Source organism: Scylla paramamosain, chromosome 7, assembly GCF_035594125.1.
Source record: "Scylla paramamosain isolate STU-SP2022 chromosome 7, ASM3559412v1, whole genome shotgun sequence".
Lineage (NCBI taxonomy): Eukaryota > Metazoa > Arthropoda > Malacostraca > Decapoda > Portunidae > Scylla > Scylla paramamosain.
The window spans coordinates 6900001-6917500 of record NC_087157.1 but is presented as its reverse complement, the minus strand read 5'-3'; the positions used below and the strand labels follow the sequence as shown (position 1 = coordinate 6917500).

Below are 17500 nucleotides of genomic sequence, written 5' to 3'. Positions count from 1 at the left end.
GACATTGATCCCCTTTCTTGCCCCCACCCCCCCTCATCCCCACCCCCCCAATTCCAATTTCAAGGAAAATTTTAAAACTTTTCACCGTCGTTATTAATTGGCCCACAACCTTTATTTTTCTGTGGCTTAGAGATGTTATGATACCTAACAAAGTTACGTAGGCAGATTTTTCATTTTGGCTTTTGGTTTTGTTTTATGATTTTTCTTTATCTGTCTTTCTTTCGCCTTTTTTTTACCAAAAAAATATTAATACAAAATTACATGAGACCTATATAAAAAAAACGCCTACGTAACTTTGAAGAAGAAGTATTCTTCTGTGTTTTAGTTTTTGTTTCATTGAAATCAAGCTAAAACTAACTCCTGTGAAAACTTTTAAAGGGGGATAACTTATGTTTTGAGATACGGGCCGATAAAGTTTATTGATCGATTACGATCCAGTTATAATACACTAGGAAGCTTTTTCAGGTTTATTATGAGTTCTTTTTTATCATAATCAATCTATTGATACAATCAGATGTATTTCTAAGTATATCAGGCTCCTGGTCCCCCATTGCCTTCGAAAAGGCAATGTATTATCTTGTCAAGCAAGGGGTGTCAAAGTTGCCCACACTTCTCTTTGTTGCCAGGTTTTTTAGAAGCCACCAGGTTCGTACTCTGCTGATGCTTTCTCTTTCTGCTTTCTTTTCGGCTTCATCTGGACTTAGTAGCTGTGAGAGTGGGAGAAGTCGCGAGAGACTGAGCAACAACCTCCCGTGACAAGAGCTACGTGAGCACTGAGGAGGCAGGATCCTTGCTGGGAGCTAGTATCACACACACACACACTCGCCTTGAGTGTTGCCATATCGTATCCAAGCAAAAAAAAGTTCAGATTTTAGCGTTTTTTCGTAGTATTGGGTAAGAAAAACTTACTCTGCTGATGTAAACAAACGCACGTGGTTGATTGCGTGACATTTAAATGCCATTTAAAGGGAAACTATGGGGCATTTCCCCTTAAATCTTTACGAGATTGCTGCCAACAAGTATACCTACCACATATATTTTTTTCACAAAAAGTCATTATTTTTCATTTTTTTTCGTCTCCAGACCGGACGCTCCAGGTACGCATCGGGTCCGCACCAGGTATCCAGTTTCTCATTACACCCCCAACCTCTCCGCCCCCACCTCCTTCATTATGCCTCCGTATCCCCGAGACACGCACACGCACACACTCACTCACACACACACACACACACACACACACACACACACACACACACACACACACACACACACACACACACACACACACACACACACACACACACACACACACACACACACACACGAACGCAACCCAACCAATCAGATAATCAAACACTCTGATAACTACACCTGCTGTTTACCAGGAGTTTCTTTTCACCATCACTGATTGCCCCACTTCATCCAAACTTCACGGAAAGCAACAACATTCATGCCTTAACATTTGCAAGTCCAGTCCCTCAAACTTCCTTGCGCCGCACAACTCTAGGTAGGATGTCCTGTGCATCGGTGTCCTTTAGAGGCGAGAGGCCCTTTGGCTTGATCACGCTGCTTTCACCGCGCCCCCAGTAGCCTCCGAGCGTCTGTTCCTGCTGACATCGGACCGTATTCAGAAACGCTTTGGTCTCTCACCACGACTCTTTTCCAAGGCCACGGAGGTAGTCAGCCGGGTTCTCAAGACTGGTCTATTGATGGTTTGTAGAAATCTTTTTTATCTGTCACTAAAACCGTAAAAACACCCTTAAAATCCCATGTAACTTCAGCTAAAGCCTTTTGAATGTATTGGAGGTGCGAGCAGAAGTTTCAAAATATGATCCATAACGGGACGTGTAACTGGTGTTTTCTCTTTCCTCCTAGTGAGCGAGTTCTGAAAAGAGCGTGTCGGTAATCAAGTAAATTATAGGTATGCACATCCTACTTCAGGTTATTCATTACTGGTCATTTGAATAACAAGGAGGGAGGAAAGCGAAGGTCGATGCCAAGGGGAAGTGTAAGGAATGAGAATAAGGGGAAGGTGAGAGTATGGTGATAAGAGAAGTGAGAAAGAAGTGGAGGGAAAAGGTAAGACGTATGTGAAGGTGATAAGGGCGAAGAGAAAGTAAAGGTGATGGTATAAATAGAAGGAAAGTAAGAAGTGGAGGAAAAGGTAAGAGGTGTGAGGTGTGATAAGTGAGAAGCGGGTGGAACGGGGAGGAATAGGGAAAGGAAACGTGCCGGGAGGGGGGTGAGGAAGGTGACAGCAATAAAAGATCCTCTGTAGAGATTGTTGGACTGTTACACACACACACACACACACACACACACACACACACACACACACACACACACACACACACACACACACACACACACACACACACACACACACACACACAAGCAGTACGACATGTGGGAGAGTAAACAGAGAGAAAGGGAGAATATTTGGGGATTTTTTTTTTTTCAATGGTGGATGACGCGATAGAGATTGGTGATTGAATGGATGCTGCGGTGAGTGGCGCGGTATGTAAAAGCTTTGGTTACGGATGGAGAGGGAAATTTAGTTGACGATACGAAAAAAAATATGTGGAGTAGAGCATTTGTGATGACATAGTAAAGAGAGACTAAAAAGTTTCTTCCTAAATTTTGAAGGATGTGTGAAAAATTAGGAAACTAAGGTAAAATGAGACTAATATCAAAACGATGAAATGTAATTGAGGTAAGATATTATTATTTGTCGAATTATTCGTAGTTGTAAATGTGCAAAGTTTGGGTAATTATGTCATTGTTACTTTATCTATTTCACTATTTATCTACGTATTTAATTTGGAAGGTATTCATGGGGACAAAACGGATTGGGGATCAACAAAGTCATGAGAACCTTTAGAAAGAAAAGAAAATGAAATCCGTTTTCTGTGGAGCTGAAAATTGCAGTGCTTTTCTGGGTTACTTTCCTAATGTTTTGAGTGCATGGTGGAGAGAGCAGGTGCATATTCACTGCATTCTAGCTGCCAGGGAACAATTGATGAGGTGAGACCGCATGGTTGAGTGAAAAAAATATAGCATTAGAAAGAAAATACACGATTTACGGGAGAGGGGAGGTCAGTTAGTGCTTAAGTGCTTTTGGTCTAGTGATGGGAAATAGGGGTAAATGAATGATTTAAAATTTAACCAAAAGTAGCAGCTGAAAAACGATGGACAAACGAGAAATAGCATTTGCAGAGGTAGTCAGAGAAGAGAGTTAAAAGAACATGTGGAGGCTGCAAAAGGCCAGCTGACCCACGGAGGGTATCTCCTAACGTACTGAGGAACGAAAGACTTGTGTGGAAAGGTTACTATCGATACGAGTACCTGGAATTTTAAGCAGATGAGGCAGTCAAGGTAAACAACGTGGAGAGTCATTATAGTTTGGTGGGTTGTTAGCAAGTAGTTATCGTCTTTACAATGCTCTCCCTGCTAGACGGTTTCTGCAAGTAGTAGTTTTTGGCATCACCATATTCACTAAAGCTTCATAATACAATTCAGTGTTTCATCTTTTCACATACACAGAAAACATAAAGCAGAGGAACTTAGGTCATTTTTCACCCACACAGTTTGCGTAATGCCTTTGTTATTTTGATGTACCATAAGGCTCGTACACATGCACTCACCCCACCTACACTCTGGCGCATACACGGACATGTACGCCCACTCACCACACGCGAGGGGACGGTAATGGAAAGGTCAACACAAATAAAAGGTGAGTTTCATTGGTAATTAGGTTGAAAGGTGACATTCCTTTCCTCTCAACACTTCCCTCTCCTACTCTAATTTCTCTCTCTCTCTCTCTCTCTCTCTCTCTCTCTCTCTCTCTCTCTCTCTCTCTCTCTCTCTCTCTCTCTCTCTCTCTCTCTCTCTCTCTCTCTCTCTTTGTGTTGGTATTTAAATATTTGAACTATCCGACCTTGGTGTGTGTGTGTGTATGTGTGTGTGTGTGTGTGTGTGTGTGTGTGTGTGTGTGTACAGGGGCGTCCGGAATGTGAATCGATTATCATTGTTATGTTATTGATTCTATATAAAGATGACTCCACGCTCCACCGCCAAATCTTAACCCTCTTCCACCTGTACTACCTTGCTCCACCTTGCGTCCCTTCCTCCACCACCACCTCCTGCTGTCTCCTCTCACACTTGCAGTCTCTTCCTCCCACAGCCTTCTCCCACATTTGTCTTTTCTTAATCACCACTGTCATCTGTGTTTCTGTCTCCTTCCTCATCTTACTCCTTCGCCTTTATCTTGTGCGCTCTCTCTCTCTCTCTCTCTCTCTCTCTCTCTCTCTCTCTCTCTCTCTCTCTCTCTCTCTCTCTCTCTCTCTCTCTCTCTCTCTCTCTCTCTCTCTCTCTCTCTCTCTCTCTCTCTCTCTCATCGAAAAACCCGTTTGCTAAGTGGAAGTTAGATTAGAATTCATGAAAACAGGGAAGGCGCTAATGGAAAGACTAATGCAAAGATAATCACTTCAGTGCAAGCAGGCGAAATAGTAACGTGTTCATCTGTATATAGAAGGAGAGGTGGGATTGTGATGCTTTAGAAAGGAGGAGGACGAGGAGATGAGGAAGGATAACAAGGACAAGAACAAGAAATAGAAAAATAATAAAGAAATAAGAAAATACAAAAAAAGAAAAGGATAATAAGAAAAGAAAGAAGAAATATAGAAACCTAAAGAAGAAGAAGAAGAAGAAGACGAGAAGAAATATAAAAAAAAAGTAGAGGAAGAAGAAATATGAAAATAAAAAGAAGAGGAGGAAGAAGAAGGAAAATAATAAGAAGAAAAGAGGATTGAAAGCAAGACTAAAAAAAATGGAAGAAGAAGAAAAATGCAAGAAGAAATAAGAGAAGAGGACTGAGGAAAACATGAAACCAAAATAAAAAAAAATGAAAAAAGAGAGAGTAGAAAGAGATGAACGAGGAAAGGGAGTAGGAGCAGCAGCAGAAACAGCGGTGGGTCAAGGGAAGTTTGTGGAGTTGGGGGCGAAGTTGGACAAAGTTTGGGGACGGGATGCATAAACTTTACGGAGAGCCTGAGGGGAGGAGGACAGGAGGAGACACCTGTGGAAATACGCAGGAGAGGATGGCGAGGATTGAAGGGTGGGCAGGGACAGGAACAGGAAGTGAAAAGATGACACGTTGGCAAGCATGACGAGGAGATGAAGATGAGTATGGGGGAAAATGATAAATGTAGGGAAGGATGAGGGAGTAGTGAAGAAAAAAAGTTTAGTGAAGAAAAAAGAGTAAAATAATAGGAAAGAAGAAATTTTAAAGAGTTATCTAGTTTCTGGACAACCTGTTTCTTGCCTTATCTGATTTCTTTCCCCGTTTGTCGTGGTTATTATCAACAAAATCAAGCAAAGTGAAATAGAGGAGAATGAGGGAATAAAACAGACACAGGGAAATAATGTAGTAGAAAAGAGAGACCATACAAAATTCTACTTTGTGAATAACCTGTTTCTTGTCCTACTTGATTTCTCTCCCCGTTCGTGGCCATCATTATCAACATCATCAAACACAATGAAACGGGAAAAAAAGTGAGGGGATAATGAAGACACAGGAGAAGAAGAAAATATAAGATTATTCTACTTTTGAAATAACCTGTTTCTTGTTTTATTTTATTCCTCCCCTTTCGTCGTCGTTATCGTCACAATCAAACAGAAGAAGCTACAGTGGAAGATAAAAATTAAACAAGAAAACACAAAACAAAAACAAATTCAGAGTTTGTACTTCATCATAACCACAGTGACCACAAACCTTCAGGAGACAAGATACGTAGGTAGACAGAAAGGTCGATTGTAGCATAAGATCTCCCCATAGCCCTTTACTGTACGCCCTCCCTATCTCCCTTCCACTCAGCACCTTTCACCTATTGATTGCGGCTTGATAACTGAGCGGCCCACCCCCCAACGCCATCATCAGCGGGCCAATCAGATAGTCGACAGTTGATCTAGGGGACTTGAAAGACTTGGGACAGTGGGATGTAAATAACTGCAGCTGGCTTAATGTGTTTGTGTGTAATTTGATTGGCTTTGATGTCTGTAATAGGTTTGTGTATATATTTAACTATACTACCTGTTTCTTGTGTGTTTCTGTGTGATAATTAATGTCTGTAGCGTTTTTCTTGTAGTTTTCCTTTTTTCTACGTGAGTTCTCCCTCGATGTCATCAGAATTCCCTTCCTTTCCTCCACTTGCCACGTCTGTATGGCTCCTCTTCATTCAGCTCAGCCTCCTCGCTTCCACTTCACCTGCTTATCATATCCTTCTTGCCACTTCCTTCACTTCCTTCCTGCCTCCAATTAACGCTTTCGTCTCGTACTTCCTTCCACTCTTCCTCATTCGATAGAGTTACTTCCCTCACCATTTCTCTTTCTCTTTATCTCCATTCCTCTCCCTCCTTCATTCCCTTCCTGCCTTCCCCTCCCTCTCTTCCTTCTTCTCCCAACCCCTCGTCCTGTTCCTCTCTCTAACTCTTCCTCCTTTCCTTTCATCCCTTCCTGCCTCCTCCTCCCTTCCTCCCTTCCTTCCTCCGCCTCTTCAAGGTCACAGTAGTCTCTCCTGAGCCTTCCCAAAGACAGCTGCCTTCTCCCGCCCATCAAAGGGATCATAGAACTTGGTGGCGGTGACAGCAACATCTCGCTAACTGAATAACATTCTCTCTCTCTCTCTCTCTCTCTCTCTCTCTCTCTCTCTCTCTCTCTCTCTCTCTCTCTCTCTCTCTCTCTCTCTCTCTCTCTCTCTCTCATTTCTACTTATCTTTTCAACTTCATCTGCTTCTTTACACTTCCCTCCCTCCCCGCCCCCCTTTCTCTCTCTCTCTCTCTCTCTCTCTCTCTCTCTCTCTCTCTCTCTCTCTCTCTCTCTCTCTCTCTCTCTCTCTCTCTCTCTCTCTCCTTAACCTTTAAGTACACCTCCCCTCCCTACCCACCTTCCGTCTCCCTCCCTCCCTCCCTTCCTCCCTCCCTCCTTCTCTCTCTCCTTTTCCTGTACGGAGGATTAGCGTCGCCCCAATCACCAGGTGTGACATTGCAAGGTGGAGCCACACGCTGGGGAATTATTCATGTTGCACCGTTACAGTTTTGTGCCTTAATTGCTCTGCCCTCCTTGTTCCGCGGGCCATTGTCGTCGTGTGAAATGAGTCGAGGTGTTGAAAATTGCAGGCGCGAATGTTTTGGTGGCGTGCTCCGTGTTCATTTGTTCATTTCCTTCTCTTCGTTGTGTAAACTTTAAGGTTGTGTGCGTTATTTTCAGTGTCACTTGCATCATCGTTTTTCTTAACGCTAACTCCATCATCATCATCATCGTAATGTTTATAATTAACTTGCAAAGGGGCACAGTGAAGGAAGGTGCAGCTCAACAAAAGGGGATATGGAAAAAAAGGACTTTCAGTTTGAGTGAGCTATTGTCGTCATGTGCATCATCTTTCTTCGTGTTGACTTCATCTTCATCGTTACTCGTATTTTTTAGGCAACTTTCAGAAACATAAAACGAAGGTACAGGTTACGAAAGGAAAGGTATTAACAGAAGACGTAATGATATCACCTCCACACACACACACACACACACAGCGAGAGAGAGAGAGAGAGAGAGAGAGAGAGAGAGAGAGAGAGAGAGAGAGAGAGAGAGAGAGAGAGAGAGAGAGAGAGAACCAACCAGCAACCACGGTCCTTAACTCCATTAGTCATATGATAAAGGTTTACCTCAAACTCCCCGCTGCTTTACTGCCTCACTCTGCTCGCCACGCCGCTGTGCTCACCCTTACAAGTCACGACGATTTTGTTCCTCTCGTGCCTGTGAGGTGCCTGGTGCCACTCACGTCTCTGGTCATCCACTTCACTGCATCCACTTGAGACTTTTCAAAATACTCCTCCGTCCTTCACCTTCCTCCTTGTCTGAGCACTTTTTTTTTCTTCTGTGTCACGTCGTCATCGTTTCCTTTATGATTCCAAGGCCGGACGTGTTCGTACCCCTAGTGCCCTCTAAATAATGCGAATGTTTCTTAATGTTGAGATCATTTCTTCTTTGTGTTCGTTCTTTCTTCTCAAATTGGGGACTGGCACCTTCAATGGGCCTTTTGTTATGTAGACCCTTTTGTTGCCCTAGACCAGAATCTTCTTTTTCATAAGAGACTATGAACGTAAGAACATAAGGAGCCAATAGGCCTATACGTAGCAGTCCCTGTATAAGACATAAGTATTTATATTCATCTATCATCCTTTTCTGTTAATTTACATGATTTTTTTAAAGCTCCCAGTCGACTCGGCATTAACAACGTGAGTGCTGAGTCTATTCCAGTCTTCCAATACTCTGCGTGTAAGGTGCGTTCTTCTTATTTTTCTTTTATAATTCATCTAAGAGGACGTTTAAGAGGATTATCAGCGCTCCCCATTACAAGGTTATGCAGTGACACTCCACGGTGTGTGTCGCTAACGTTACATCATATGACTTATATTTGTGACGGGTTTAGTTAGAGAGAATATTCATATAAACAGGTGTATCTGTGTTTTTGCGTTTGTGTGCTTAATTAATTAGGCTTTAAGGAAACACCTTCAGCACTTTACTTTTACATGTATTCCTAACTTATATGACTCTTGTACTTGTGACGAACTTAGTTGTAACGTGCTTATGTTAGAAGGTACATCTATATTTGTGTGCTTAATCAACCAGCTTTTAAGGAAATACGTTAATTATAACTATATCATACTTACCACCTTGTGTTCACCTGTATTCCCACCGTACACCGCATTTCATCAATAGCTAAGGGAACATATATTTTGATTTCCATTTCCTCCCCTCTCCCACCAACTCACGAAATTCTGCTCACATTTCTTCCATTTCCGGGCCACGCTAAATTAATTGAATACATTTAAGAGCATTTTCGCCTCTTACTGGTGCTCCTCGCCGATACGGCAGGACTCACGTTTTCTGAGACGCAGTTTTCTTTGAAGATTTCGTGGAAACTCAAAATTGAAATCTCTGAGTCTTCCACGGAAGAATACGGATTTTTCTTTTTCTTTTATTTTAATTTTATAACAAAATATCACCGTTGTCAGTATCCTTCTTTGTTATTGTGATTATATTTAGTTCTGATTTTCTTCACTTTCTTTTTTCATTTTACCGTTTTGATGATGATTACTACTATTACTGCAACTAATAGAACTTTCTTCTTCTTCTTATTATTATTATTATCATCATTATTATTATTATTATTATTATTATTATTATTATTATTATTATTATTCCAGTCCTATTACTACTAATACTATATACTAATACTACGCACCAGTACTACTACTGCTACTACTACTACTACTACTACTACTACTACTACTACTACTACTACTACTACTACTACTACTACTACTACCAATAATGATAACAACGATAACAATAATAATAATAATAATAATAATAATAATAATAATAATAATAATAATAATAATAATAGTAATAATAATAATAATAATTCACTACCCCCAACCACCAAAACCAGTTTCCATTTGCTTATCACCTTGGTCCTGAATTCTTAAACAAGAAAATACAACAGTAAATATCATAGGTCATACGTTTTCACACACACACACACACACACACACACACACACACACACACACATATAAAGGATGACGTGTACGTACCCGTAGTGTTCCGCCTCTTCACTTCGATCGTAACATTCTCTCTCTCTCTCTCTCTCTCTCTCTCTCTCTCTCTCTCTCTCTCTCTCTCTCTCTCTCTCTCTCTCTCTCTCTCTCTCTCTCTCTCTCTCTCTCTCTCTCTCTCTCTCTCTCTCTCTCTTGTCTCCAGGCGAAAGAGTAGGAATGGAAGGAAAAAGAGTCGTGAATAAACAGATTTTTGTTGGGAAGAAAGGAAGCATTGAAAAGGGAGAGAGAGAGAGAGAGAGAGAGAGAGAGAGAGAGAGAGAGAGAGAGAGAGAGAGAGAGAGAGAGAGAGAGAGAGAGAGAGAGGAAAGGAAGAAAAGCAAAAAAAAGAAAACACACAACAAGGGAGGAGGAGGAAGAGAACGGAAGGGATCATGAGAAGGGAAGGTACAAGGAAAGTAGATGCAGGGAATTTATGTAGGAGGGAAAAAGTGATTAAGTGCACAAGAAGGGAAGGGGAGGATGAAGATGAGGTGGTAAAAATTAAATGAAATAATTTGTCCCTTGGAATTTGAAGAAAAATGCTCATTAACCTTTGTTTTTGTTCTCCCTATCTTTTGCACACGAAAATTACCGTCCTGGGTGGAATAACTGCGCATTCTCTCTCTCTCTCTCTCTCTCTCTCTCTCTCTCTCTCTCTCTCTCTCTCTCTCTCTCTCTCTCTCTCTCTCTCTCTCTCTCTCTCTCTCTCTCTCTCTCTCTCTCTCTCTCTCTCTCTCTCATAAATCTTCTCCTGGCTTTTATTTCTACTGTCATTTTATTGTTAAAACGTACAATCTTTTAAAATAACAAAACGTTTAAGACGAAGAAAGTAAGAAAAATATCTCTTAGAGCCTCAAATATGGCTTTGGAAGTATGAAAGAAGAAGAAGAGGAGGAGGATGAAGAGGAGACTTAATGACTCTTTGTAACTTCAGTCAACACAAAGTCGCGTCAGAATGTTTGTTCACAAGTTACTGTGGTTTATGCTTGTAATTTTCAGGGAAGAATGGAAAGGACGGCAACCATATGTCCTGCCGTGGTGATACACACACACACACACACACACACACACACACACTGCAAAAAAGTCAGTAAAAATGTGGAGTAGAAAGATAAATTAGTGTTGTTTGTTGTATATGAAAGTTTAAGTTAAAGCGAAATTTATGTACGTTGGTGTTTAATTAATCATTTAAACAGAGAAATATACTTGTGCTGAGGTACGAGTGTGTTTTATGTATGTTGTGTTGGCGGCTGAGTAATGTGAGGAATGTGATCCATGTTGAAACTGTTCTGATGTATTTTTTATTTATGTTTTTAAATGCGCATTTATTGTGTGTGTGTGTGTGTGTGTGTGTGTGTGTGTGTGTGTGTGTGTGTGTGTGTGTGTGTGTGTGTGTGTGTACTACTACTACTATAAATAGTAGTAGTAGTAGTGAAAAGAAAGAAACAAATAAAATTAAGAAGAAGGAAAAGCTGAGGAGAAGGAGGAGGAGGAGGAGGTGGTGGTGGTAGAATAGGAGTAGGAGGAAAAGGAAGAAGAGAAGGAAGAAAGGCAAGTAGTAGTAGTAGTAGTAGTAGTGGTGGTGGTAATAACAGTAGTACCAGTAGCGGCAGCAGCACTGTCGGACGTGATGGTGGTACTTGTTGCATTTGATGAACCAGGCGTCTCCCTGGCCTGAGTCTTCTCAACAGCCGACAGTTTGGCTGAATGCGGCGCAAATCTGGTTGCAGTTAGCATTATCTTAATTACTGCGAGAAATGCTCTACAGTTTGTGGTGTGAATTTTGATGAGTCAAATTGCATTGCATTGTGTTTTGTAATGTGAGATTAGGGACACAGGTCTACCTAAAATAGTTAAATTCTGAATCACAAGAAATACTGATACAGTATCAAAGATCTTCCCTTAATTCTGAGAATTTATTATTTTTAGAAATTAAACTATTACGTTATACACTTTACTTGATTGGCCGGCTTTGTCAAAATTTGTATATAGACACAGCTGCATTTCTATGCAACTTACCTACATCACATCATCTAATCGTGTACATCAGCACATAGTACCTTGTTGTCAGCAAGAAAAAGTCTCATCAGACTAAGATTACTCATGCTGGATCTGATTGTAAACTTAGCAGTAAGAAATGGTTGCCTTTCAGAGTTGCGTTACAGTTTGAGACGCGAAGTAAAATGCTCCATTCATTCTGTGTCTGGATGTTTGCATTCTTCAATCTGTGGCAAATTCTGGTAAGTTGGCTGAGGCATCAGGTGCTGGCGGTTAAAATCGTCACCAAAATGTCAACATAATGGAACTGTGAACTGTTTATTATTATTGTTATCGTTGTTGTTGTTATTATTATTATTATTATTATTATTATTATTATTATTATTATTATTATTATTATTATTATTATTATTATTATTGTCACTGTAATCCAGCAAAAAGTATTCATGTTGTCATGATTTATTCTAGTATACCACCTCTGTAATAACAGCAGTAGAAGCAGAACAAAGTACAACACCACCACCACCGCTACCATAACTGCCAGCTGCAGTAGTAGTAGTAGTAGTAACGTAGTAGTAGTAGTAGTAGTAGTAGTAGTAACAGTAGTAGTAGTAGTGGTAGTAAGAGTTTTAGTCAGTATATGAATTCTTCCATCTTTATCTCATAATTCACTGAAAAAATTCCTGAAAATATAGCACCAAAACTCAATTTAATGTAAACTCTTCAAATGGTCATTCTCTGCAATCGTGAGATTTTTTTTTATTTATATATATATATATATATATATATATATATATATATATATATATATATATATATATATATATATATATATATATATATATATATATACTCGTATATAAAGTTATTGCATTCTAGAATTGTGTCCCTGTCACCATCTGTAAAATCAACAAATATATTAAAAAGGTAGAAAATATTTATTTAAAACAATCTTTTTAAGAGTAAAAATAAAGTTCTTTCTCTCAAATCAAATATTTGGCTTGTTGTAGTATAGCAGCAGTAGTAGTAGTAGTAGGAGTAGTAGTAGTAGTAGTAGTAGTAGTAGTAGTAGTAGTAGTAGTAGTAGTAGTCGCAGTAGTAGTAGTTGTTGCTGTTGTTGTAATGAAGGAATGAAAAAAGAAGAAAAATAAATAGTATAGTGCTAGTCGTAAATATAGAGATGTACCTTGTAGCCAGTCGTTCTTACTGAGCAGTAGTATCATATTCTCCAAGAGTAATATCATAATTATTAATAACAATAACAGTACCAATTGCAACAACACCAGTAACAACAGAGACATTACTCCAGGCCACTGGTAGACCAGCAGCAGCAGCAGGAATCGCAGCTGCAGGAGTACTTAAACTGCATCCGAACTTGAGCTGCAGAGTTATTATCTTCTTGAAACTAAAGTAATTACAACTCCTCGCCCTCCTGCGTCTCACTGCCTCCTCTCTAACTACATCCCAACTACATCCACAACCAAAAGAATCCATTACGGTGATGACGAGGTTTAGATGAGTGTTCCTCAGTCTAGCGAAGTCCCCCGTCCCTCCGTTCTCTGTCGCCTGTGCTGTCAGGAGGGACGGACGGGGTGGGGAGTGAGGGGAAGGAGAGAAGGTAGCTCTTGATATAAAGGATGGGAGGGATGGGTGGGGAGATAGGGAGAGGAAGGGAGTGGGGTAGAAGTATTCTATAGAAGAGAATAGGGAGAGGAAGGGAGTGGGGTAGAAGTATTTTATAGCAGAGAAAAAGAAATAAAAACTTCTGTATCTTTTATTTTCGTTTCGTTGTTATTATTTTTTTTTCCTCGGGACTGAAAGTTGGCACAGATATTTCAGATGTGGTAAAAAAGAGTATTGGAGGAAAAGTCAGGAGGGAATGATTATTGTGGGGGTTCACGTGTGCGTGTGTGTGTGTGTGTGTGTGTGTGTGTGTGTGTGTGTGTGTGTGTAAATATGTAGGTGGGTAGTAATAGGAGGAGGGAGTGGAACAAGGGACAGGAAGATATTTGCAGTCCACTAAATATTGGTGACGTGATGTTGACAGTGGGTTCAGGTGACTGACGAGAGAGAGAGAGAGAGAGAGAGAGAGAGAGAGAGAGAGAGAGAGAGAGAGAGAGAGAGAGAGAGATTGAGATTACGAGCCGTTACTGCGTTTTATAGTCAGTCCATGTTGCTAAAAATAGAAGCAGCGTCCGGGAAGAGGAAGGGGAAGCAATTGACCAGTATGCGTGTGTAGGTCCTGTACAGTGTGTGTGTGTGGCTGCGCCCGGCACGTCATGAGACACACGTGGCAGTTCTGAAGTTTTCACACACACACACACACACACACACACACACACACACACACACACGTTAATTCCAGATCACTCTCCCACACTTTGAATTTTCTGTGTAAGTACGTGTTGCTTGTTTGAGAGAGAGAGAGAGAGAGAGAGAGAGAGAGAGAGAGAGAGAGAGAGAGAGAGAGAGAGAGAGAGAGAGAGAGAGAGAGAGAGAGAGACATTACGGCGCCACCTCACTCCGTCAATGTAAACATTAATAAAAAAGGGGGCTCGGCCCGTCAGCCTAGTGCAGGGCAACGGCACTAGGCAACCTGGTGTCTGGGATGGGCAGCGCCGCCAACGGAGGGACGGAAAGTTACTTCTCACTCGGGCGGGCTCCAGCAGGCGGGACGGAGGTGCGATCGAGACCCGCCTCCGCCCGGGTGTCATGCTAGTGCTGGTGCCCCGCTCTTTTCTTGTGGCCAGACATGGCGAGCTACTCCAGCTACATGTACAACTGCCTCGCAACGGACAGCTATGAACATATTCCCAGGTACGCCTGACTTCTCCCCCCAATCCCTCCCCGCCTCCCTTTTCTTATCCTATTCTACGCCGAGTTGATGTTCTCAGGTAACTTGCGGGATTACCTGACAGGTGCGGCGCGAGCTGAAGGTAGTGATGTAGTGGTGATTGACTGGTGGTGGTAACTTGTGTGTGATGATCGCGGAATCCCAGCAACAGTGAACCTGAAGATGATGTTGCAAGACAAAGGTGACCACGGATAAAAAGAAGCGACAATAGCACTTCACCTTGAGCCGTGAAACAAAATCACCAGTTACTGCACTTTTTAAACTTTTTTATTCTTTCGTATCAGAAGCAAACATGTTAAAAAAAAAATCAAAAGGTTTCTCTAAGCTAAAACTCGTCCTGGATTTCCGAGAGTGCCGTGGAGGACAACTTGCCGGGTGGTATTCGTGTTTTATCGCTTCCTGGAATCTATACAGACTTCACTCATTCGCACCCCGGCCATCCCCTGTTGACATCGATTAAAAGTTTTCCAATTAATATTTGAGAAGCGATGGGGTTCGTAATTGTGTCACCGTTTGTAATGAGGTGTTGCTATGAACGTGCATTGATATATGACTGAGCGTGATGTTGTACTGGCATAATTTACGCATGATGGCTCTCTTTCACACTCGCGGAGGATAATGAGCTAATAACAGGAACTCACGCCCACGCCCACACACACACACAAACACACACACACAAACACACACACACACACACACACACACACACACACACACACACACACACACACACACACACACACACACACACACACACACACACACACGCACACTACCAATTACTAACAACACCTAAGTTCGTAATTAAATGCATCTCGTGGACTATTCTCGGCACGCACTGTTATCACTCATCATATCCCTTACGCTAGTGTGATGTAAGTGTATCATATTCCTCTGTTCAGGTAATTGCCAGAAATACCTTTTATAAACGTGCTGGACATATTATAGAATGCATAATCTCAGGAAGAATGAGGAGTGTAATACATGTTCATTGTCAATTAATCTGTAAGGAAATGTAATGCGAATTGTAGAATGTTATGTTCCTGAGGTTATCTTCATTACTGACGTGGGAATCATGTTCTTGATTGATTAATACTTATCCACCGTGATTTTGGTCCATATGGCGGCTCATTTCATACAGTGACTTTAGTTTAGGTTAGATGTTTATCTGCAGTGTGGCTCTTTATTCTTGTTTTGATGCTGTAGTGGTATCGAGTGTCATGTCATCAGTGGAAAATTTCTTGTTACATAATATCAGAATGAAGAGCGCACATTGGTTCACACACACACACACACACACACACACACACACACAGAGGGGAGGGCTGGGGCTCAGCATCATGGCAGGGCACTATAGGGCGGCTCTTGTTACGCTCGGTGGTCGATAAGAAGGCCGGATCGATCATTTACTGACTGAATGTGTGTGTATGGTGTGTGTGTGTGTGTGTGTGTGTGTGTGTGTGTGTGTGTGTGTGATGCCATCCACTTCGTATGTGTTGATAGATTCTTAGATAAATAGATAGGTATCGTGTATATATATAGCACATATACAGCTACGAGAGTGTATTAGATGGACACGACCTTCAGCCAAGTCATCTAAGGCGTAACGTAATTTTAGCAGCGAGGATATTGCGTTACCTGCGTCACATCGGTTGAAATGTTAGGGGCACATAATTCAAAATCCAGGGCTGCATAATGCATAAGTCGTGGCAGTGAAGGGAGAGCCGTTGAGGGTGTGGAGACTGTGCGAGGAGGGATCAGAAGGCGCTTGAAAAAGTGCTGTGGAGATCATGAAGAGCGCCAAGGAAATAAAAAAGTGTCTTGTTAACAATAACGCTGCTGGTATGTTTGCGATGGGAGTAAGAGCTTCTTCACCTTGCTCATCTTAAACTTTTTCCTTTATGTTGAGTTTTCTTTTTTCTTTTGTTTACCTTTTCCTCCTTTCTGTGGTTGTTGTTGTTGCTGTTGTTGTTTTATTTACTAAATATCATGAGCAAATATAAGACTTAATCCTCTTTTTTTAGCTTTTTCCCTTGTGTAGACATAATGCTTACGCTGCACACACTCCCACTCATACAGGAGAATGTACGTATCTGAGGCACCTGTGTGTGTATGTGTGTGCGTGTGCGGGTGCGTGTGCGTGTGTGTGTGTGTGTGTGTGTGTGTGTGTGTGTGTGTGTGTGTGTGTACAATATTTCTCCTACTTAACACAGTACGAGTAAAAATGCATGTCTCCTTCCATTTGTGCTTGAGTTAAAAAGTAATCATGCACTGAGAATATGTTTATTGCCTTAATTTTGCGCTCCACGAAATTGCTGACCCATATTTCAGTTATGAGTCCCAGCCCTCCTTCTGCACCTCACTCGTTAAACCAACACTTGCCGCTCACTGCCAAACATGAGAGAGCAGGACTATTGTTCCGCGAGAAGTAACCCTACTCTGGTGCGTGAGGCGCGAGGGGAGGCAGGCGTGGCAGGCGTGGGTGTTCGGTTTGTGAAAGAAGCTGGGAATGAAAGACCTGGATTAGAAGGGTCAGTGTGTGTGTGTGTGTGTGTGTGTGTGTGTGTGTGCATGTAGGAAAAGGGGATCCGATGTGAAAAGATGGTGTTGTAGGGATGAAAATATATTATTCTTATCATTAATTTCACCAGACGGGAAAAATGTGTACCTTCCAGAAAACAACGACATGGGATTAGTATAGAAAAGAATGAATGTACGTGCAGGGAAATATTAAACCAGACTTGCATACAGTGTGGCTATCTCGGGAAATTACTATGATAATATGAATCGCTACTCTCCTCGTCTGAATGATAAGGCAAACGAGGTTAATAACATACACCTGATAACATGTAATTACGCAAAGCACAAGACTCTAGCCCTTAGGTACAAAATAGGTGACCCGTCCCTAAGTCAGGATAGGGATTATTTTTGCTTTCCTCTATCATTAAGATTTGGTTTTGGAGGAGATGGAATATAATATTGTTGTATTG

General features: G+C 41.4%; 1 protein-coding gene across 1 annotated transcript in view; it reads left to right on the top strand.

The window, feature by feature from the left end:
• Positions 1 to 17500, top strand: part of LOC135101960 (potassium channel subfamily T member 2-like) — a 523352-nt gene that overhangs the window by 85641 nt on the left and 420211 nt on the right.